This window comes from Sitodiplosis mosellana, unplaced genomic scaffold, assembly GCF_009176505.1.
Source record: "Sitodiplosis mosellana isolate CC-2019 unplaced genomic scaffold, AAFC_SMos_1.0 Smas_scaffold_1, whole genome shotgun sequence".
In the NCBI taxonomy this organism is placed as follows: Eukaryota; Metazoa; Arthropoda; class Insecta; order Diptera; family Cecidomyiidae; genus Sitodiplosis; species Sitodiplosis mosellana.
Window position 1 is genome coordinate 20,304,242 of NW_022595244.1, and position 24,259 is coordinate 20,328,500.

The 24,259-nt window shown below is 36.4% G+C and overlaps 2 long non-coding RNA genes across 3 annotated transcripts in view; one reads left to right on the forward strand and one right to left on the reverse strand.

Annotated features, from left to right (window-relative positions):
* The window catches only part of LOC129579072 (uncharacterized), a 93,721-nt gene that overhangs the window by 67,862 nt on the left and 1,600 nt on the right, over nucleotides 1-24,259 (forward strand). The gene's annotated exons all lie outside the window — the stretch shown is intronic.
* On the reverse strand, nucleotides 1,820-23,780 carry LOC129579065 (uncharacterized). Its single transcript, XR_008689188.1, has 4 exons — nucleotides 23,510-23,780; nucleotides 23,067-23,261; nucleotides 3,027-3,084; nucleotides 1,820-1,897 (listed from the first exon to the last, which is right to left on the reverse strand). It is a non-coding gene; the product is annotated as an uncharacterized LOC129579065 (long non-coding RNA).

The following is a 24,259-nucleotide window of genomic DNA, read 5'->3' on the forward strand; positions in this document are numbered from 1 at the left end:
AGGATAGAGATGATACCATGTGGAAGAACAGTGAAAAACAGTTGAATGGGAAGAATGTATCTCTTGTGATACGTAAATGCGTGGTGCGACATTATTTTGGTCTGGTAAACAGGCAGAGCGGGAGCGTGGCGATAAATTGCCTCAGATTTATTAATTAGTATAGTTTATAGTCTCATGTGAAAATCAAGTTATTCAGCAAAATCGTTGCACAGTATCCCAGATTTCCGATACATTCAAAAGATTACATTAAGTTCATTGTTCTGATAAAGTGAATTCAGCAAAAATAATTAATTTCACTCGTGCATTTGTGTCGACAAACGAGAAAACCAAACTCCGTCTGATTGATTGATCGAACACAATAAATCGACTCAATCCAATTTGGAACGTTTGACCGACTGTGGCTGGAAACAGTAAGCCAATCGTTGCTGACGCGATTACACGGTTGTGTAGTAGTTTGCATGGTCATCGGAAAGTGGATTGAACCTCGATTTGTGAGCCAAATTAAATACCATTCGATCTTGATGTGTTCAAATACAAAGTAGCAAGCAATTCGACCCGATTGATTGATTGGTGGTTCAGTTTGGCTGGTTTCAATCGATAAAATAAACAAAGCGGCTTTGTACTTGGCACACACACACACACATCGAATACTGAGCGAATAATAAGATCAGATTTTAATTTAATACATTAATTAGGTTTGCATTATAAAACACACATATTAAGTGTTTGTTTCTCTTTTTTTGGTATCTAAATTTTTAAAAAACATCGACATGAAACAGAAACATATTCATTTCATTGAAAACCAAAAAACAATTCTGATATATTTCATTTTTTTCACTTTACATTAACATTTATACTGACAGAATTCACTCAATAATGTCAAGTGTTTTTACAAGTATTTTTTGGGGGTTTTGTCATATGATTTTTTTTTATGTTTCCATTTGTCAAGAAGAGCCAAGAATTGTCCATTTTGAGAGATACGGCGTCGATTTTTCATATTCAATTTCATGTGGGTGTCCCGGTAGGAACGGAACAAACAAATTATGATGAAAATTTTCATAAGAAAATAAAATTAATTTTTAAAAAGAATCTTTTTGAACCTTCCAACTCAATTAACGAAATTAAAAAGTTTGAGATGAACTTAGACCTTCTATAAACGGAAAGATGATATCCGGACGAAAATTAGCAGTAATTTTCTGGAAATCATTGCATACCTGCACCTTAATTAATTCATAATGAACATAACATTGTTCCTTTGAACCTAACGAACGCAATTAAGAGCAAAGTTTGGCCGTTTCTTATCTAATTTTTTTTTCTGCTTGTATCCTTATGAAATGATAATAGTGTAAGTTGTTATGTAGTATTTTGGCAGATACTAAAAGTTCGTCTGCATTTTTTTTTCAGTTCATTAAGAGATGTTGTTTTTAAAACTCGGTTAAACAGTGTTTCCATATTTTGAGAATACGTTGAATGTTGATTTTTCTTTTAATTAAATGTAAGATAGGTCTGTGTGTTTGTGATGATTTGGGTTTGAGTTTTGTTTGTATGTGTGTGTAAGTGAGTGTTGAGCGGGGTTCGTGTCGAATGTTATGTGGCGACTATGTAGCAATTTTGTGTTTTTTTTTTTGCTGTGGTTCAGGTTAATGAATTGGTTTGTGGTTCGTGGTGTAGATGCCTGTGTAATGGGCGTATGATTATAGAGATTGTATCGTTGATTTTATCTTTGCCAAGTGCTTAGCCCCACTTCTGAAAGAGTCCCATGCGTTGACAGCGACAATTCGATCCCCATAGATTGCATCGGCACGAGCTGTTGAAGCAACATTCATTGGGTCTGTGATCGCAATTTCCACCTCGGCGCACGCATGCACGCCTAAAAACATAAATTAGTGAAGACCGTCTGATATTAAAGAGAATTTGGGAAAAAAATATGTTCGATTGAAATTCAAATTTTTTCTTCAGGATTGTTTGCTTTGGTTTAAATTTTTTGTTTTGATTGCAGATGTGATTGATAAGTTTTGAATGTTCTCTGGATGTCTGGTGACTAGATTGGCTGATAGACAAACGCTTACGAAACACGAACATACACAGACAGATAGAGATAGACACACAGGTCTACTATACATTGGACGAGGATTGATAGTCTATCTACTACAGTGTTATCCTGCGAGGCGAATTATGGTAGCGAACATTTAACAACACCAAATAGAAATCATTCGTTGTACAAGTAATTCTCTCTCCCTTTCCATTTCTGATTTCAACAGGAATTTGCATCGAAGCACGATAACCACTTCGATTTTTGTCGATGTTTCATTTTAAATGCAAATTTACATTGAGAATCATTGTATCAGCATGAATCGATTGCGAATACATCTTTTGATTTGTACAAAAAAATAAAACAGAGAATAGCGTACAACCTACAACGAGCACATTTTACAACGACAAAGAAGACAATCACATCCGACAATGTATCAAATTGTGTGCAACACACAGCGTCAGCAAACTTCACATACCGTCGTTGATTGAAACGAGTAGGGATAGATTGAGCTGTAAACTGAATGAATGAAATCAAACCGAGTAAAACGAACAATCAACCGAGAATAACATTTAAAATAATTGAATGGAAAGAAAAGAATACAATAAAAAAAAGATGTTCAACGGCAGCATGCATGGCGTGAAAAGCGAATGGAAAAAAAAAACCGAATGTATGAATGTTTTTTCTTGCTTATTTTTTCTTCTCGATCAAATGAAAAGCATTCTAACAGTAGGCCGAATGTTTAATATTTGTCAATTCCAAGTATTTGATTTTTTTTTCTCTTGTGATGCGACAACAAATAAAGAAAGCACATGCGTTCTATGAAGAAAAAAAAATGGCCGTAAGCGACGAACGATTCATTTGGATGTGGAGCAATATATGTATGGAAGAGACGCAAATAAATCTCTTTCGCGCCGCACACCATACCCCCAATGCATTTCAAAATGAATCTTTCGCAAAGCAAAGAACAACAAATACGTTTTAATATACTTACTTTTGAGCTGGTTGTAGCACATCGTCTACGTAGGATGATGGGTAATTTACTTCGTCCTCTGAAATTAGATTCGGGAGAAAAATTACGTAAGTACGTGAGATGGAAAAAAATGTCAATAGGTTCATGTTAATAAATGAAAGTGAGTCGTATTATAAAGAAGGATAAGCTTGCATTCGCAACGGAAAGCAAGTAAAGCCAGTTTGCACTTTAAGCAAGTATGTTGCAAGCTCAGGTTCCCACATGTTGAGTTTGCTTTTATGGTACAATAGAAGTTTGCTATTCATAAAATTTACGGAATTTGGCTCAATGCTTTCTACACACGGTAAGCTGCCAGGAAACACCAGCTTATTATTCGTATGTTTGGAACTTTGAAAATCTGCTTGGATTTGCCAGCAAAGTGGTTCGGTGTCGAGGCGAAAATGTATAGAATGTATAGATGAGCAGTTGAGCAGACGAAGCAAAACTGCTATTAATAAATTCAATTACTGGCGCTTAATTCAATTTTTGACGGTTTTACTGTGAAAAACGGCCGTTAAATATGCAATTCAGAGATGAGTTATGGGTTTGTATACGTTCTGATTGTGTGACGTGACATCGCATGACGTCGCAATCTGTCTCACAGGTGAATATATATAGCTCTCTCCCTCTTCATCTGAGACTGTATTCAGTAGACACGACGAGCGTTGCTCCCTTGATTTCCGTGTGTTTGGCCAACTGACTGTTCAATTTTAGCTAAGGGCAATGAATTTTTTATCATAATTTATTTTAATTGGATAAATGTTTATTAGTGAAAATTTCGTTAAGTTCCAAGTGCCGGTTTGAATTTTTCATTCTCACAGCCACACGTACACACGCACATACCCAACACGGGAACAAGTCTAGTGTGTTTTGGCTTCGTCCCTTGGCACGTAACAGGCAGTTGGAAAATTTGTGCAGCTTCGGTATTTTCCATGCTTACATAAAAATATCTGCAAGGGAGTGGATGTGAGGACAACGCCATTATTAGAACATAGCTACGGTAGCGACGGAGGCAGCAGCAGCAGCGGGCGGTCGTTTTCGAAATGTCATGTTGTGCCAAACTTAATTGCTGGCACTTCTTCGTGGCGACGATAAGAGATTGTAACCACATTTCACAGTCGACAAATTGAAACAAATGGCAACCGAATATGCCATCATTATTCGGCCTGTCACGAGACAACGACACGAACCCAAATAGTAATGTAATGCTGCATTCACAGTTCAAATACCAAAACGAAAACGACGAGATAAAAATAAAAATACGGTGAACAAAAAACCCAAAGGTTATTATTACACGTATCGCGAGCGATGACAGCAAATGAGAACGAAGAAATATGAGAGCGAATGGCTGATGTATATGTTTGTGCCTGTGTCAATATATGCGATTTTTCTCAGTTGAAAGGCGATGAGGTACACAGCCGATGAAATGAAGAAAACCGTCAAACAAAAAAGGCAAAACAATACCAATAAAAAAACATGAACGAGCACTTGAGCGTACTGTACACACGCCGTCGTTCTCCTGCCATTCTTTTAATGTTATTGGCTACGGTTTTTTTTCTTCTTCTGTTGTTATTCTTCGGCGGCAAAGGAATCGTTTAGAGTCAACAAATCGTTTATCGATTGTGTCAAAACAAATGGCTGTAATTGCAATGTTTTTGCATCGTTGACTCTGTGCGTGGTTTGACATGTCTGCCAATTGACAATCCTCTTGCCACGAACTAAAAAGGATGAAACGACCGAAAGAGCACACATTTTCATTTAGATGATATTTTCCCTCGTTGCTTCTTTTCAACTCATTTACTTCTTCAAAATGGCAAATGGCGCTCAACGAACAATCATTAGCCCCAACTCTAACGCAAATAACAACACATGAGTTGACTGCAAATTAAAATTGCTTTTTCGCTTCACTTGAACTTAATAACGATTCAGTACACTCGTATTCTTCTTTTTGTGTACATTTTTTCTCTCTGTTTGTTCATGGTTTTGTTTCGTTTTCGAAGCCACAAATGCTGGTTGTGTTCGATTTTCAATTTATTTTGCTCATTTATTTTGTTAAAATGGCATTTTTGACCTAAAACATATGAGTTTTTCTCAGTCAGATAACGAGCTCACAACAATGTTCATTATAACACAGAAATTGATATTTCTTCGCATTTGCTCGAATCATATGTGGGCCGACTCATTTATTTTTACTTGGTAGATAAAGTGACTGAAATTATTGCTGATGAAATTGTCTCATTCTACGGCGGGATTAAATGGCGCTTTTTAAAATTGGAATTAGGAAACAGAAACATGGAATTTTTTGGTGGGATCAACACGAAAATGGTTATTTTTTTAAAATTGTTTTGGTGCCACTCAAATCCCATTTTTTTTAACAATGCTTCCATTTTGACGGTGCACGTCAAAGGAAGCAAGACAGTGAGCGACGAACAGAAAATTCCCAAATGGCAAGTGAACCTTTTACGAGCTTTTTTATGATTATCTTGCTAAGGATGCTTTTGTAATGTACAGATGAAAAGTCACGGTATGTTGCATTTGAAAGAGCAAGCCATCATCGTATAATCATATTTCACTTAAATTTTATTGAATATTTCCCGTTGCAGAGTGCAAGTCACAACACATTATCTTCAGTTTCCGTTTCTTTTTGCAATGGCAAGACTCAAGCTTTGCAAAGTGCGATTTGGACGCAATCCCATTATGGTAAATAGTTCAAAACTAACGCACACACATACATATAGCAATATATATAGCACACGTTGGGCACTCGGGAAAAATCCTTGTATTGTTGTGTGCAAGTGCAGATTTTCCAAACTGAAAAATAACAATAGTCATTCCATTTGCAATACTTGCATCTGTGAATCGTGGAAAATCGCTTGTCTCCACATAGATTCCGATGTAGAACGAAACAAAACAAACAACAACAACAACCGAACGAGGAAAAAATAAGATTGCAGAAAGACTATACACATTATCGGGTGCGAGTGTCGCATGAGACCGTTTGCATTTCAAAATTCTTGTTGTCGGATTAAATTTTAGCTGCATTTTCAACTGCTATTGTTCGATTTTAAAGAGTTTTTGTTATTGTTTGCACATTATTTACCTTTCGGTGTCTCAAAATTCACTTGCTCATTTTCTTATATTTCGTTTGAATCTCTCCTTTCAGCGAGACATAACATCCATGATGCTTTATGGAATTCGAAGCATTTGGTTTTCATTTTCTACACGCCTTGCTAAGCGTGCCTTTCCTCTCTATTCTCTGCTTTGACATAGCTTTTATAAAGAACAAAACAAAAGCCATCGCAAATCCGTCGGAAGCAATCCTTCGCAGACTTTGTTCCGTTGCACGCGCTCAACTTGAAAGCGTAAAGACAATTTGAACGCTAAATAATGTAAATAATGTGCATTATTCGCAGCTCAAACTGAAAAAGCGGTTTTTGGCGTATGTATTCAAACGAACACACACGAGCGCGCTAGTTGAGATTAAATTAAACCGACATCAAAGTAATGGTTTGTCAACGAAACGAAAAACAACATCCACAAAATGAATTTAATCTCGGGTCATTTAATCCCAGCGTACATTGTATTCGCTTTGCGTTGCTTGTGGCTTTCACCGCATCTACAATAAGTCGGAGTACGCAGCTCTTCTACGCGACGCAGATTTATTTACGCCCGGCTTTGAACGAATGTACAGCACTTAAATAAAAAAAGTTTTCTGTTTCACTTCGTTTGTTTCGATGAGTTGAGTTTCGAGCGGGATGGATTTCATGCGTTGAGTGCCATCTCGAGCAAATGTTTTCACGACGAAAATGCACTTGATGCTTATCGCTCAAATTAATTGTGGTAGCAAAGTTGTTGACTGGCTCCAGATCGTTCCAGACACGGTAATGCTGGTGAAATTGTGATAGGCGATAATTGATGATATCAGAAGATTCAATTTTATTTCAGCGACAACTTTCCAGCAATTATTTATTAAAACTCCGTTAAAATGGGATTCTTTGAGCTGTTATTTCATTTGTTTGACCAACATCTTCCAATCACTTCCCGGGAAAGCAATTTAATTTAAGTTCTTGTGACTTTTGTAAGTGCATGAGTTTGTGTGCAACTTGAGTTGTGTGCGGTAATCCACACTCTTACTCAAAATGTAAATAAGGCTAAACAAATCAGCATTTAAATAATGAGATCGAACTTTAAAAGTCACCAGATAGTTGATAAACTGAGTAAAAATTTCCACAAACTATATGGGACTGTGTTAAGCATGACTCAATTAAATATTCGTTTGGTTCGGTTTTAAAAGTTTCGCAAACCATTTGCAACACTTACGAACCCACATTTTCCAATATAAATGAATTGCTTCCGACGACGAAAATCAGTGCGTTGATTGTGGAATTTATGGCTTGTTCTTTGCTCATTGTTTTGTATATTTTCGCAAAGTTTTTCGGCAATTCGGAGAAGGAAGTAGAAAAAAGAAGCGGTAACTTTTCGGGGTTTTCTTCTTTGGGAAAAGGGACGTTTCTCTCGGGAGCAACGACATGAAAATTTGAGTTATTTCCTCCCATAAATCTCCAGACAGTGATTGCGAAATTGAAGGAATTTGCATAGTTTTAACATTTCGAGACACCGAGAGAAAAAGCATAAAACACTCAGGCATCCATCGACGCTGAGAAGTTTCCATGAAAAAAAAAACTTGGAACGTTGCGTTGCAAAACAACCCACGGCAAAATACTTTTCTCGTCTATAAATCATGAAACTTGAACCACGAATTGTTGCGAATTCTCGTCATTTGCTATCTTCTTCCACTCCATTTTCCACCGGATACCGTTTTTGTGTTTGCAGATGTGTAGAAAAAGCATTGATCGATTGAGCGAATGTATTTTGATATATTTCATCGTTTTCTGTTGAGGACAGATAAAGAAGGAGTCTTAATGCTAAGGAATTGAAAAACTCCATAGCAATGTTTTTCGGTATCATGTACATTGTACAAGGATACGACAGGGATTTCCGAGATACCATTATTTATCAAAGCATCTGCTTATTATTTCAGTCACTTTGTTTATGCAATCGATACACGAGTACATCCATAACGGTATGTAAGCTGAAGTGTCTCGTCCGAGCAAACATTTCAGCAAATACCGTCCGCTCATATCCTTGTTTGCATTACCCCAAATGGGTTTTCAGTGGCTGGTGATAAGAAATGGTGAATGAAAACTATGTTTACATTCAGCTTGTTTATGTATTTAATGAATTTCCAGCATATCATGTTCGTTGCGGCAAACGCAAATATGCTGCCACTTAGCGAAATTAAGATTAAACACGAGATCATTTTCGTTTTCAATTAATTCGTCATTGTTATCGGTGACAGCATGGTCAAAATGCCGTTTAGATTAATGTTGTCCTCGAATTAATTCTGCGTCATGAATTTTTGCTCGCTTGTTTGTTTGAACGCTATTGCGTTGTCCACCTGTTGATGGAATACGAATGAAACAGACCGACTGTTGAATCGATTCTATGTGTACAAGTAAAACATGACAGTTTTAAAGGCTGACATTTCCTTGCCTTTCCTTCCACCAGAGCATCGCTGCTTTTTGCGTCACACACGTGCGAGTTACTTGTAACATTGCCATTGACTTCACGTTACATATAATCGCTCTAGCTTAATACAGTCATGCAGCCAGGCAAAAGTTGACAAACAAACATGCTTAAACAAACAAATGCTGTTGTTTAATCGCACAACAGTCAGACGCAACAAATGTTTTCTATTTCAATTCGTGTGCAGAAGCCAGTGTATGAACGAAATGAAATTGCTTTTCCGTGTGGTAGCCCATCGGTGTATGGCCCATCGGTTCCAAGCTCAGCTGCACGATAATTGCATGGATTTCATTGGATTCCTGGACATGTCAGTGCATTTCATTTCCATTTTCATTTTCATTTTATTTGGATTTGACCGCAAAGGTACAATTAAAACTGTGATAGCAGATGCTTTAACACATACAATTTCAAATTGAACCATCTCTCTCTCTCTTGCCCCCTTCCTCTCTTTCTCGGAATATATGTGTTTAACGACAAAACCAGTTACTAGTTTTTTTCGGTGGTTATTTCATACAGAATGGCTTCGTTGTATGTGAACTTTTAATTACGCTCTAAATAAATTGGAATTTTCCTAAACTTTTTATTTGATAGAAAAAAATTCGACGTGTTTTTCCACATATATTCACCGGGCGTTTGCAATATTGCTTCTGATTGGTTCATGCTATCAATTTCGATGGCCTGGGGATGCGACACAAAATGAGGAGAATAAACGGATTTTTAGCACGCTTTAAAAAATTATTCGAGAAATAAATTTCAGATTTGGTTAGTATATCGGATGCAAAACTTTGTCAATTTAATCCGACATATCGAAAATGGAGATCTTGAACATACAAATTCGATTTATCCATTTCGTGCATAGACAATTTCCCGAACTATGTTTGGGTAACATTTTTTGCCACTTGCTACCAACAAATATGCATACAAAGTTTCGGGCTGCTTTTCAATGAAGTCGTTCCGGGTAAGTGCCGGCAAACGACCGAACACATAATCATTTTTACGGAGTCGTTCCAGTTAATCGTAATTCATTATGCGTTCATTTTTCTCACTCGGCAACACACACACATGTATATAATATATACACAAACAAATATGCATGCATGGGAAGCCAGCATGTCTTTCTAGAAGAATTGAATTAAGCCATTAATTTGAGGCAACAACGTTTCGACCTTATCAAAATTAAGAACACAGTAAATTTATTTGGCATAATGAGATTGCTTTTATAGCGTACATGTAGTTGTGCATAACATTGTTTTCGATTAGTTTATACACAGGCCTTGTTTCCCGCCATAATACGCCATTTAGCCGTATAAAAGCCATAGAACTTTCACATTTTATGCTACGTTTACATAATCCATAGAGGCCGTTAAAGTATGCGCAACTTCATCTAATTTTCTCAAAAAAACCATTCAAACTATGGTTTTCTGTATCAAATGTGAGTTGGATGAGAATGCCATCCTCAGTCTCAACATAAATATTTTCCACTGCATGCACTATCATTGCGAACATTCGAATAATTACGGCATAATTGTTTTATTTTCGCCTGTGCAAACCGACTTGTAATTTCGTGTAAATGATACATATCATTTTCGAACTGTCAGAACGCATTCACTGAATATACTATAATTAAACCCATTTAAAGAACACCGCAACTGAGTAGACTGACGGTACGATTTTAATACGTAGAGTTTACAGTTTTGAGTGGTGAGTTGCGCCCTACTTTATAGAACTCAGCAGAGATGCCAGTTGCTCACTGAAAAATGCTGACGAATTTTGCCCGCCGAAATAAATGTTATGCCAAATGAAAACCTTTCAATATCAATTAGGATCATTTCACTTTGCATTGATGCTTTTTATCGTACATATTTTTGAAGCTGCATTCCAAAAATAGCATTTTACTTTTCGCGTATGGAAGTTAAAATGAAAACGAAATACGTGAATGGATTTTAATTGCTTGAAATAGCGAACGACGGAGTTCCGAAAAAATTATCGAGTTAATTTATTCGAAAAAACTTTTCTTTTGCACATTTATGTGTCGAGAATCATTGGTATTCCTATGTAGGAGTTGGCATTTGCAAAAAAATATGAATGTTGATGGAGGGTAGTCAGTAGTTTGGGCCATTCATCATTGACAAGTTGAGTGGAGGTATTTCTTGATGGCAAAAAGATGTAGATGACCACTCACAGTCGAATACATTCGAATTGGTGTGGAGGCGTTCGAATGATGACAAAGTTTATTCTATTCGACTTGACTACTTTTTCCATGTGCAAAATCCGTATATCAAATGTTGTGGTTCTACGTAACAAATCATTCGTTCTGTTACTGTTGCCATTTTTGTTTTTCCACTTCGTTGCTCTTTCTCATTGCGTCTCAGGCTCAGCTGTTACTCTTCTTTTTTCATTGAGTGAAACAATGAAATAGAAACACAGCAAACGAACAAGTCTTTGTCGGAAATATCCAAATCCATGTTCTTTGATGATGGAAATTTGATTGAAACAACACATTCACAAGACCGTAAATAAGCTTGAGTTATCCGATTCAATGGATTTGAGATGGGCATTTCATATGTGATGCTGACAAGTATAGCATTCAATACATATTTGTGCTTTTTGATTTCATGGTGAATGCTTTTTGATTTCATAATCGAAAAAAAACAGAATGTGGTCTCGAAATGACGCAATATCAAAGTGTTCTTGGAATTCAAAACTTTCCTAAACTCAACTCAAATGCCCAAGAATCTTCAAGGCACAGAAATGAGTAAACTGAAACCGGAGAAATGTAAATCAAGGAAGCATTATGTAAGCAATGGCTCTACAATTGCGTAGATTCTTCTTTACAGCGTATGATTGTTGTCAAAGTGCTTCATGAATGAAAGCCAAATCATTGGTTTTTCTTTCGTTTTTTGTTCGTTTGCAGTATTCGAAACTTCGTGACATCGTCATGCATCGTGCCAATTGTGTTATATTTGTCAATATATTGGTATATATATATATTGGGTATACCCTCAACAGTTGACTTTGATTAAATGTTTTGAGTGTGCTATTCATCGCAACAACAGTGAAAATGATTGGCACAATTGTCGATGTTGTTATAGCGACAGTGGGTGGCATTAATAAGATTTGGTGCAATCTCCATTGGGGGCCGCCTGGTACTGGTGACAATCGCTTCATTCCTTCTTTTTTTCATTAAATGATTCAACTTGAGCGCCACCAATTTCATTTTCAATTTTATTCATTATTATCATGAGGGTGTCATATTGAGGTGTAAAACAAACCAAAATTAAACGGAGATGAAGAGCTATCAAACGATTCGCGCATGGATAAATCCATTTAATTACAACAAAACAAAAATGCCATCTGTCTTTTGCATCAATTTGACAGTGGCATCGAATTAATTTTTGGGCAACATTTTGTTGGTGTACATTTTTAAGTGGCCATCAAACCCATACCTTTTAAAAACTCATCAAATACCTTTTAAATGGCCCTTTGATCTGTTTCAACATTAAGAATTTATGATGTGACGCTAAATCAAATTCAAAACTTTGCCATCTCCCTGACTGTCGTCTTTGCATTGGCTCCGTCCACATAGCTAAAGCTTTGGACGAGACAACAGAAACAGCAACAAACACAATGCCTTTGCCAATGTTCATCCAATCATGGTAACCAATGTGCACTTACGATAGCTTAATTGATTTCAAATATGCTTGAACCAAAGTTTCTGCACACGAACTTCATGCGGCTATATAGACCTGCCAAATATTGACGAATAAATTTTCGGTTGTCCTTTGGCAATCAAATACCGAGTAATTCGTGTTTAAAGTGATCACTTCAGGAGTTCAATCTAATTAGAATTCACTTACTTATCCGTTGTCTTTCTCATTCCAGGCAGTGGTGGTTGCCTTGTGAAAGTCGTGTGCACAAGAGCCAACATTTAATCAATAGATTTTAATTTGACTTGAGATAGACTCCTTCGTCTTCAATACGCTTTGAATAAATTTAGAGAACTGCATTGCTAAGGCTACCAAACCAATTAAATCCAATGTATTGCTTCATTTTAATAAATAAACCAAGTGCCCCTGTGCAATAGCAGTAGCAACAACAGTGGCAGCATTGAATGATAAAAAAGGAGACTCAGATGTATTCAGATGAAATTAATACCGTAATAATACTACACAAGTAATATTTTATTCTTGCTGTGTGCTGCATAGAAGGACACATAATCTTAAAGAAATCTACATTTAATCTGCTCAATGCTTCCGTGGAGAAAAGGAAAAACTAGCGATAAAATGAATATAAATTCAAATGGAGCTTCTCGAAATGGAAATATATAGAACGCACGTCACAAACAGGTACACAGTTCGAGTGTGCACAATACCCCCAATAAATATACGTTATTGTGGCTCATAGAATATAAACTACGAACTACAAATTGTTTCGAAATTTTTGTCCGCATCTTTGCACATTTTATGCAGCAGAGAGAGAAACTTAAATCGAAGCTTATGTTGGCTCCCATCGTTGGATTCAAGCCTCTTCATGCGCTATAGTACACGTACCAGTGCATATATTTATGTGTGTGTGTGGCGATACGTGTGTGCTTTCAGCTTGGCATCATGTCAGCATGTATTGCGTGAAGGACCCCCTTTGAACACATTTATGCTGCGTTCGCATAATGAGTACCCAGAAAATTACTTCGTTTGCTCTTTTGATGTCGGAATGATTTCGTGGGAGAATAAATTGGAAAATCTTTCTGTCACACATTTTTTCTGAACGGCACATACCAGTGATAATAATAAATGCCATTCCCTAATATGGTGCTTCGATGTTTCTGGATCACATCGAAGTACCATAGATTAGCCAGTAAAAGTTGGTATCCCAAAAGATGTCTTAAATTGATGGTTTGAGTGCATTTATGCTCGGATTAACACCGAATTTATGGCATTTGATCAATAATGTAGTCGTAAAACATTTTGCTCTTGCAAAATTCCCATAATCAAAATCCTCCCGCTCTTCCATTAAATGTTTTATCCTTCGGCACATTTTGCAATGATTTCATCCTCTCTTCCACTCTCAACACTATAATTAAAAACGCATGGGTTTGGAAAACAGCTAACCCCGACGGCTATTTGATGCAAATACAAGCCAACAAACTATAAATCAAATGAATGGAAATAGTTTTCGAGTATGCCGTATGCTAGAGAAATATTTAGATTAGATCCGTTCGCTTGAACATCCTGTCGTGCATTTTTCAGGATGACTGACGTTCACATTTCACTCTGTTGTCATGTTTTTGTTGTCCGATATGTTTTCGATCGTTTCGATTATAGTGATATGGTATATGGAACGTGCGGTGTGCGCCATATGTATGCTGTGCAAATTGATTGAATTCAAACGATTTTTTATGTTGTGTTGGACCGAATTTCGACAGATTTCACCATCAATAGATTCAGATACCTCTACCTCTACCTCTACTTCTACATGTTTTCTTATTGTGAATGAAAAGGCACAAATGTGTTATCCACAGTAACAACGATTCAGTTATACGTTCAGGTTGAAAATATGATTAGGTCGTGTGATAAGACTGAGAGGTAAGCTCAACGCACACGTATTTACCATGAATAAATCTAAGCTCTTTTTTGTAATTCCATTTGAATGTGTGGGCCGTTCTAATCGCACCAAATTCCCATTCAATTGATGTGAGAGTTTTACACGTGCCAACAACGAAAACTTATTGTGGCTCCTAAATTGAAAAGCGTTCAGCGACAATCAAATTATTTCTCTGCAACACGTTGACGTCTACAAATTCAATATTGACACGTGATAAAAGTATTTTTTCTGTGTTTTTTCGTTCATATAATTCTAATGAAAACAAAAAAAATAATTCAAATTGTATGGAACCATCGTTTCTAAAAGTAATAATCATCAATCTGTCGATAAATTTAAAGTTCAATCGAAAAGCCACGCATTCAGTTTCACTTGTTGTCGCAAGAAATTAGCAACTTTTCCCCCTCGTTCAGGCGCGTGCTATTCTTACATGGAACGTTTTTTTTTTTGGGCGGTTGACATCGACCAGAAAATTATATTGGGAATCACAACATGTTAGAGTTCAAATATATAGCATATTGAGTATTCAACATTTTAATGACATTCGATGGAATTGCATTTTCCATGCATGTTCATTTTTTGGGCCCGGCCATTATGTGTGACAAGTTTAATTAAATCAATGCGATGTTTATGTCGACAACTTTTTTATTGTTTTTTTTTTCTCGCTCACAACCAGAGCGATGGTTTAATTTGAATATATATGTATATGAATTTACACGGTGCAACGAAATCTAACGAATTTTGGAAGCCATCAAGGAGTTTTTGAGCCCTAAAAAACCATTAAAAAAGTTTCAACTTATAATGGAAAATGTTATAACATTTTTAACGATTTTTGACGCACTGTATTTCGGTTTTTACAGTCATTTTTGTTATTTGTCCGGACAACTGAATGTTCGATTAAACTTTTTTTTGCACACCCATTGGCCAAACCGCTGACATAATAACGAAAATGAAAAACAGAAAATAAAATATTCCAGTGAACATAAATATTCGAATGCAAGTGACTGAATTAAGCCACAAAAAGTCCACCAGTAAAGTGGACTGGAACAGATAAAGTGTAGAAAATGTGGAACAGACTATATTCATAAAAAATGGTGTACGTAATATGATTACAATATATCGAATTATTGGTAATTCCATTATTGCGAGCATATGTGATATAGTTTGAGTGTGTCTCATCATGAGCCAATCTGCAGAGTCGTTTTACAGGCTCCAATCCAACAACAACAACAACAACAACAAAATCTATATTGAAAATGTGGTACACTTTCATGAGTAAGCATTAACATTCAATTTTATGAAGAGTATGACAAAAGGCTCCATATGGTAGATTATCGCTAAATCCATTCTCATTACTCATCGCATTTTACTCGACCAGCAACATGAAGATTATTAGTTATTTGCATTTAACCGTATAAAAAATGCCAAAGTGTAATATTTCATTTTAATACACATCATTATTTTGTGGCGAATGAAGCAACCATTCATTCTTGCATACACACACACACGCGCGCGTTCACCATGAAGTTTGCTATCGAAAACTCCAAGTGCGCAGCCATTCTTTTTTGGCTTTATTGCGAAAGAGACCATTGGTTTCCGGACAACTTTGGGGCTAGGCAAATATGTTGCATTTGATCGAAATTGTGTGGGTCGGAATGTTCGGAATGTTAGACGTGATGCATAATTTCCAAATGCCATTCGGATTCCCCACTGAATTTATCTCAAGTACTATGACTGAATTATCATTTCACAGTGCTTATTACATTGTGGTTTCGTGAGTTTTCGTTTTGGGTACCACTCGCAAATGCTATGCATATCGCAGCAGGAACTACATAACTTACAATAATCCAATCGATCCCGAATCATCTTCACTATCACGCAGTCTCTGTGTGTGTGTGTGTGGCCACGGTTTTCCAAACTATTTAGATTCATTGAATTTTTATCCAATTGATTAGAAATCTATTACTGTTGTTATTGAATTGGGCAACAGCAACCAGAGCGGAATATAATGTCTCTAACGAAAGAAGGGCGTATTTGATCAAAGTATACACTCATACATACTCTTGTATGAAAGTTGTATCAGTTTGGATCGAATGTTGTTGGTTCATGGAATTCTTTTCTCCACGCTGATACTCTCTCGGACACGTTCGTTTACGAATACATTTTTGTTGTGCTATTATTGGAAATGTTACCCGATCGGTGTCTTCATGGTACGCTTGGGATTCGTATTTATTGACACTTTTATTCACAATTTGTAGGCTACAGTTCAATACAGCAATACGTCATTTGAGACTGTCATCTTGTTTACGAATTCAATTATAGGCCATGAGCTCTGTCAATGGCTTAAATCGATTTTATCAGATCTTGTGTCGTGTAATTTCTTTAAAAAAAACCGCATCGAAAGAGAGCATCTCATTTTGTTTTTATTGCAAAACATCGAGAAAGAGAGCAAAAAACCAAACCGACATACTTCTCTGAGTGGCACCACTTTTTTCTGAATGAATTTTATAAATTATTTATAAATTGAGAATTTAAATCCGTTCTTGCTTCTTAACACTCTACAAATATATTTATGGGCGTTTTTGTTGCATTTTTCCCTCGATTCTGTTCGTTTTGTTAGCAAGGGGGTTTTGGATTTTTTCCAACCGATTTTGTGCTAGCATATTGTGGAGAAAAAAAATACGAATTCGAAACGAATTTACTGCTTCTATTCCCTTGCATCCGACAATTTTTTCCGTTGAATTAGTAACGCAAGTGTTATTCCAGATTTATTAAATGGAAATTCAAGAAGTCGGAAGCTTGACATTGCGATGCATAGAATATCGCTCGTTGATATCGTGTTTTTTGCACCCGTGAAATACTCGGAGAGGGAGCAGGAATGAGAGCGAAAAAAGGAATCACAGAGGAATTTTGCAGTTTTCAAATGATATCCAAACGGAATTAGGGTTGCAGAGCAACCACAATTTTACGTTTTATATTCTCAAGAACAGCGTACATTTGTACGGTGCAAACGTGCAAGAGATATTCTAGTGTCGTTTCGAGTCGTGTCGTGTGACAACGACAGTCAAACTTGTTGACAACATGAAAAATGTTTCAAGTCAATAAGCTTATTTATATAGAGAGTATAGAGCGTGCGATTTGTTTGTGAGGCTCTATCCAAACACTTGTGAAACTAATTCAAAATTAAAATGGTTTCCCCTTTTTGTACAATGTCGCATCGCTGAGGTGGTCTCTTAGCAATATCGTGCTCTCATGCGTCACAGAGAACGTGCGTGAGAATACCGCCTGGGAAGTGTGAGAATTTGTTTGATTGTAAGTACAAAGTGTCAGTCTCTTAATCTATTTTAACTCTATCGTCTTCATTACGCCAGACGAGAGGTTCCAAATAAATTTATTTTGTTTTCTTACTTTAGTTGACAGGCATTGTTGTACACCTACACACGCACTGCACTAAACACAAATATTTCGCCGAAACATAAAAACAAAAAAAAAAACCCGACCAACCAACGAATGAGAGGCACGTGAGAAAAGTCGTTGGAATCCGCTTCAACTTTGTCTTTGCGAAGAGAAAGGATAATCTCGGATGTAGCATTTCCTTTGTTTGTTCGCCCTGAAAAGATCTCAGGTTAACGATATTTGCCCGTTGCCATGCCTTCAATTGCAAAGCACAAGAACGAAACGGTGGAGAGAAAAGAAACAAAAACATTTCGTCGAATACGCCTCACTGTCAGAGTCTAATGAATGAATGGATTCGAAAATAAATTTCACATTCAGTGGTTTGTACATTGTGTACATCATTGTTTATTTATTTATATTTCTATTATGCTTCTCATTAATTGTAGATTAAGTGCATCGTCTGGCAATATTGCCATTTCCATTTTTATCTGTGTCATGGAAAGAGAAACGAGATCGCATCGAATTTCACTGCAAAAAGAATATTTATCATTACAACCCGGTGCTTGTTGGCTTATTTACATGATGCGTTTTCATTTCTGTAATGAAAACACAATTTGCGGCAAATAAAACATTACTTCGGGCAAATGATCGCAGAGTTGAACAGCATTCTTTCGTCAACGATTCATTTCCGTCAAAAAAAAAATTCAACACAAATAGAATTTATTAACGTCTTTTTCCCGCATGGTGACGTCAAGCACTCTCTCGTCGATAGCTGAATTGTATCATTAAAACTTCATTATTCGTTATTGAATTGGAAACGCTGGATAATGTCATTACGGACGTGAATCAAAGAGAATTTTAAAGATGATTATATTCTCTTCTTTTTTGCAAAATAAAAATCAATTCATCACACAGCATGAAAGGAATTAACCAGCGAATGCAAATATACACAAATTTTTGTGATTGGTTATCGATTCAATTGGACATATTGTATTTTTGTTGCCATATTTTTATGCAAGATCAGGATTCATATCGATTATGAAACCATAATACTGTGCAGAAAAAAGATTATCCATTTAAAACTCCCACCACATACATACACGCTGGAAACTTAAGCTTGAAACGTGAGTGGAAATGAAACATTGTCGTAATGAGCGCTATGAAAACACCTGATGATCTGACGCATTTTGTTCCGTTTGAAATGCGGAAATAATGTTTTGAATGAAATGCCAATTATACAACACGTATCCCAAAGGCTTAACAGCAATTACATCGCACATTTTCCACTGAATAACCACTTACGGCTACACAAACTGAAGCAACTAATTGCTCGTTTGAGTAAATATAATTTTAACTGGAAAACATGCGTTCGTCAAAAGGATTTTTCAAATGAGAATCAAATATAAACATCAATGGCAAATGAAAGGCTTATTTATTTGTTGAAAACTGTAATGAAAGCGTCAATTTTCGTTAAACATTTCGCTTTTGTTTTCAAACTTTTTTTCCGCTATTCCCACGATGTTCGAAATTTATTTGAACTCATCATGGTCAAAGCTTCATTAAGCAAACAATCATCTTAAAATGAAAATCAGTATCCTTAATGCACTGCACATCCATTGAATGTTATTTTGAGAAGTACTGTGCTTCTCGCTCGTCGATTAAAGAATTTTATAAGAGAAAAAACTCTGTTCGTTTGTTTTCTTGAGTTTGAACGAAAAGAAGAAAAAACGGATATCTGTGTTCGCAAACAGATGTTAAATTTTAATAGGATTGCATTTAACAAGCAGCGTTAACGAAATATTGGACGATAATCTCGCATCTGACAGTTGCACACAGATTTCCACATAGTTTCCAAAATTCGCATTCGATGTGTACTTTTCCAGTGTGTAAATGGCATTTCGCTGTATTGTTGGCAATTAACAGTGGATTTTTTTTCGCTCATTTCAAACAGAAAAAAGAAAATTGTTTCAATAAAAATTTCATGAGCACGCTTTGCTTTCAAAAGCTTTTTTCTTCTGCGTTCGGCTATCGTACTTTGTCGAGAGTTGGAAATGATTTCTCTCTTTTTTGTAGCCGTCGTTCATTTCGTGCATTTAAATGACAATTTAAATTTATGAAAGTTTCACATTCCCATTGGATTCCTTCACACCAATAATTCCCGTAGCAAGACTACCGATTGCCTCTAGTTGAACAAAGGATGACCATTGACCATATACATCAACACAAGTGAAACCAAAACCAAAGCCAAAATCACACCCATATCACATGTTTCTGCACATTATTTTCTTGGAAAATTTTCAACCAACCATATACAGGTTATACATCCAGAGATCTAACATAGTTTTCAATGGCAGCAAATCTGGACTATTACTCAGTGGAACATCAACAGTAACAAAAACAAAATTGCTTGGATTAGTTTGCTTGTTTGTTCGGCAACAAAGTTACCAGTGCAACGTGCATACATGCAGGTGGCAAACTGAATGCGGATAAACCCAATACATTGGATAAGTTGCACTAGTTTTTACAAACGCAAATATTGGGTATGATGTGGAAAAAAAAGTTGCGACTAGAGTGGAGTGAATTGAGTTGAGTTGGTGCGTTTTATTGGCAATGTATACGTAGATCAGATAGATTCGAGGAAAAACCGGAAACGACTACCGCTCACACTCATCGATTTTTCTTTCATTTGTGAGAATGACGGGGTCAGAATGAAAAACCGTGTTAGATAAAGAAAAAGTCTTTATCCAGATGGTTGATCTGTGGGTGAGAAAAATCTAATGAATCATCCTACGATAACATTACGTCTGAATGTTGGAACCAGTTTTCGAGCAATACGGTTGTAACTTTTTGGGAATTGGCCTTTAACACATGTTGCCTAGTACATAAAAAAAACTCTAATGGTTTTGCCCTCATTGCAGTGCACGACGCAACTGCTGACGGAATGTCGAAAACTTTGTGCAAAATTATTTTCATCCCTGTGTATCATAGTAGTAATCACTCCATTATTTCACGTAACTCAAATAAAGCAAATAAAGCTATGGTGAGAAATGTCCATATTAACATAACAAAATGAAGCCATGTCGAAGATTCGGTGTTGCTGTAGGTCTCGCGGCGGCAAACAACACACACACACAGCGCACCATAGTGGATTTTGACTGATGTTAAAACTTATACCATAAGTCATGAGCCAAATACATTAGTACACGTAAATTTTCTGACGTAACAAGTGTTTGTGCACTCACAACACACGGTTTCATGTGTAGACGCTTCAATAATCAGATGAAAAAAACATGAAAAGAAAAAGAGAAAAATAAATGTGATGAAGTTGTTTATCATTCCATTTCGTTGTATTCAATTCACGGAGTTTAGGTTTGCTGTGAATTTGTCGCTACTGGCATTTATCTCAATCATCCGAACGCGTAACTATTTTTATGTTTTTATCCTTTTGTTTGTTTCTTGTCGTTATTTTTTCGCTCGAATTTATTTCATTCAATTTTCAGACTTAATTCTCGAAATCAAAGCGCCTGAACAAACGTGCTTTATCCAATTTCCATGGCAATTTTGATTTATTTCATCCACATATGTACATGTATGGGATACCAGGCGATGGTGATATTTAGCGGTGGAGATGAACAAACAAACGAACAAACGATACATACTATAAATTATTTTAGCGTCATGATGTGGTTAACCTTTGCAGAGAAAATATTCTCTTCAGCAGTTTGGTTGGATGCCGTTGTTGGATGAAGGATTGTAATAAAATGCACGATCTAAAGTGAAACATGATTACTTTCCTGCGTACCAGTGAGCGTGGTTTTGCACTGCGTTGAAAAAGTTTATTATATTCCTAAGAATGTTGGATATACGGCTCAAGAGGGAACTTCAAAGTCTCTCGATGTTGTTATTAGGACAAGAAAAAAACATAACAGCACGAAGAGAATGAAGAAAAAAAAATCCATATTCCGTACGTTTACTTCTAATGGTATTCGGACTGGGTGTGAAGCGAATGAAAAATGAAGAGGAAATGAAAGTGTAGAAAAAAAAGTCGTGTTTTAACACCATCAGACAATTAATTAATTCCTGAACGATGAGTAAGGTAAACACTGAAGCACTGCATAAAATAGGACGACTCTCATGCCTCTACATATGAGTCGTGTATCTTCGCGATATAGGAACACTGTGCTGAAAATTTATTAGCAAGATAATGGCTTCCGGTTAAATTGTTGTTGTAAAAAAGGAACAAATTGCAAATGCAAACATGCTCTGCGCTTTCTCTCTCTATCTCCCTCTTCCTCTCCCTCTCACACACACACACATTCATGGGTTTCTTTTCCTGGAAAAGTCACCTTGCGGTGGCGGAATTGAAGATGCGACCAAAGTAAACCGTGTTAATAACATTCGTTACACGCTCTTCACTGATGTGAACATGTTCGTTCAACGGTGCAAATATAAATTCTAGTCATGGAATTCTAATAAAAATGAAAGAGTGTCGCGTGATTTTCTTTTACGATTTCAAAAATCCATTTTGATAACACTAAATCAAACGGACCCAATTGATATCTATATGGATGTTAGAAGTCGTATACTGAATCCATTTTCAGCCCATCCATCTGTTGAACTGGGCGTTGAACTGAATTGCAATATTTTCTTTTCACCACATACGTAGGGTCAATATGAAGAAAAATAGGATGAAACCTATTGAAAGTGTTTGTTTGAAAAATAAATGTCCAAAACTTTCTTTTTCAGTTTGGTGTTACCGAGAGAAAGAAACGTGCAAAAAAAATAGCTTTTTATTTTACGAGAATATATCGAAAACGAACTGAAACCACACCAAACCAAACAAAATATATATGTTCGCTATGGTACGTTTACTTTTTGGGTGGTGGTTTTGCACACATTTTTCTTCCAAGTCTATTTTGTCGTGCAAACATATGGTCTTTCGTGTCGCAGTGGTTCGGCGGAGTTTTACGATCTGGTTTCGATAACAAATTTTATCTCCTTTAAAATAGAAAATCAAAAAAGCCAGATTTTTATTTGCTCATAAATATTTAAAGAGACTTTGTTTACAAAGTCTTGTACTTTTTTCTCTCTCGCTCAGGGAAATGGGCGGTAGGCAATTCACTTTCAGCACATGAAAAGTTGTGTGCTGCGTTTGCTACAAAATCACCGTACCATTCCATCACATTGCGCTTACGATTTTATTCTCAAATTGGCCATTTGTGCAGATAATTTTTTTTCTTTTCGCCTTTATACGGAATGATGTGCGTGTATGCGTGTGCATGTTTGGTATGAGTTTTTAGAATTTTTTTTTTCGGGGGGAATCAGGCAAAAAATTCGGGCGACTACGCCGATACAAATGTTGTAGTTAAAAATTAACACACCAAAGACATAAAGAGCTGGCAAATATTTGCTCATGGATCTTTTGCTTAAGATTACACTCACCTGGCGGTACGTCAATATAATTTGCCATCGTGGATGGTGCAAGGAACATAATTGTAGAACAAATTGTGAAAAATATAAACAGCACGCAGTAGTAATTCATTGTGTTGGTTTTTTTGTGTGGGTAGGTTTTTGTTTTCGTTTAGCACGTCCAACGTTTCAAACTTCTGGATTGACCTGACGACGTCAAGTGAAACTCTTTGAAAGAAAGAAAAGGAAGAGAAAAGCACAAAATATTTGGGTTTTAAAAACAATTTTTTTTTTCAAATAATTTCCAGTAAATGTACATCAAAGTAAATCTTCAAAGCAACAATTTGTTTTTTTTCCGTTTCTTTTTTGTTTGTTCACGTTTAAAAATGTACAACAGTCAAACTACGATGAAGAGAGAAAAACAATGAGAATAACAACATGAAAATCACAGTAACAACACTTTGATCAACTTTTACTTGTACTTCGACTGGTATACCAAAGGAACCAATTAATCGACGAGTAATGATTCGTTTGGCGCTGTTGGTTTGTTCGTGCGACTGCAAGTCCTTTTCAAGTCCTTTCAACGTGACGCTTAGTCAACGAATGTTGTCGATTTCGGAGTGTGCTGCTAGTTTTCTTCTCTGCCAATGCCTCTGCTCAGTCGCTATCGTTCGACGGTTACGTTGAATTGAAAGCTAAAGGCTTTTCGTACCATGCAGTGTATATATGCCATACACTGAGCAAGCCAGCCAGCAAGCAAACTTGAATGGGATGGATGGTGAATATGCGAGTGCGTCTGTGTGATAAAAGTGCACAGCGTATTTTTTTTCCCTCCGATTTCTCTCTCTGCCAGTCAGTTTTGAAACTGAACGACGATGTGTATGGTGTGAACAGAAGTGCTTTTATTCACTTACATGCGTATGCGATGCGATGATACATTGGTATTCTTTTTTTGTGTGTGTTTTGATGATCTATGGTGCAGGTTCAGTATTCAACGTGCAATGAATTCCGAAAATTCGCTTCGAAAGGGTTCAACATAATTCACATAATGGTATCACATCTGTCTGTTCATACGATTTAGTCGAAGGGCAATAACATGTCATTACGCTTCCGTAATCTCAGCTAATATCACTATGAATTTTATTATTTAGTTTTGCATGGCAAGCATTTAATAATATGTGAACTTTGCGCGTTGGAATAACAGTGAATGAATAATGAAAAATATG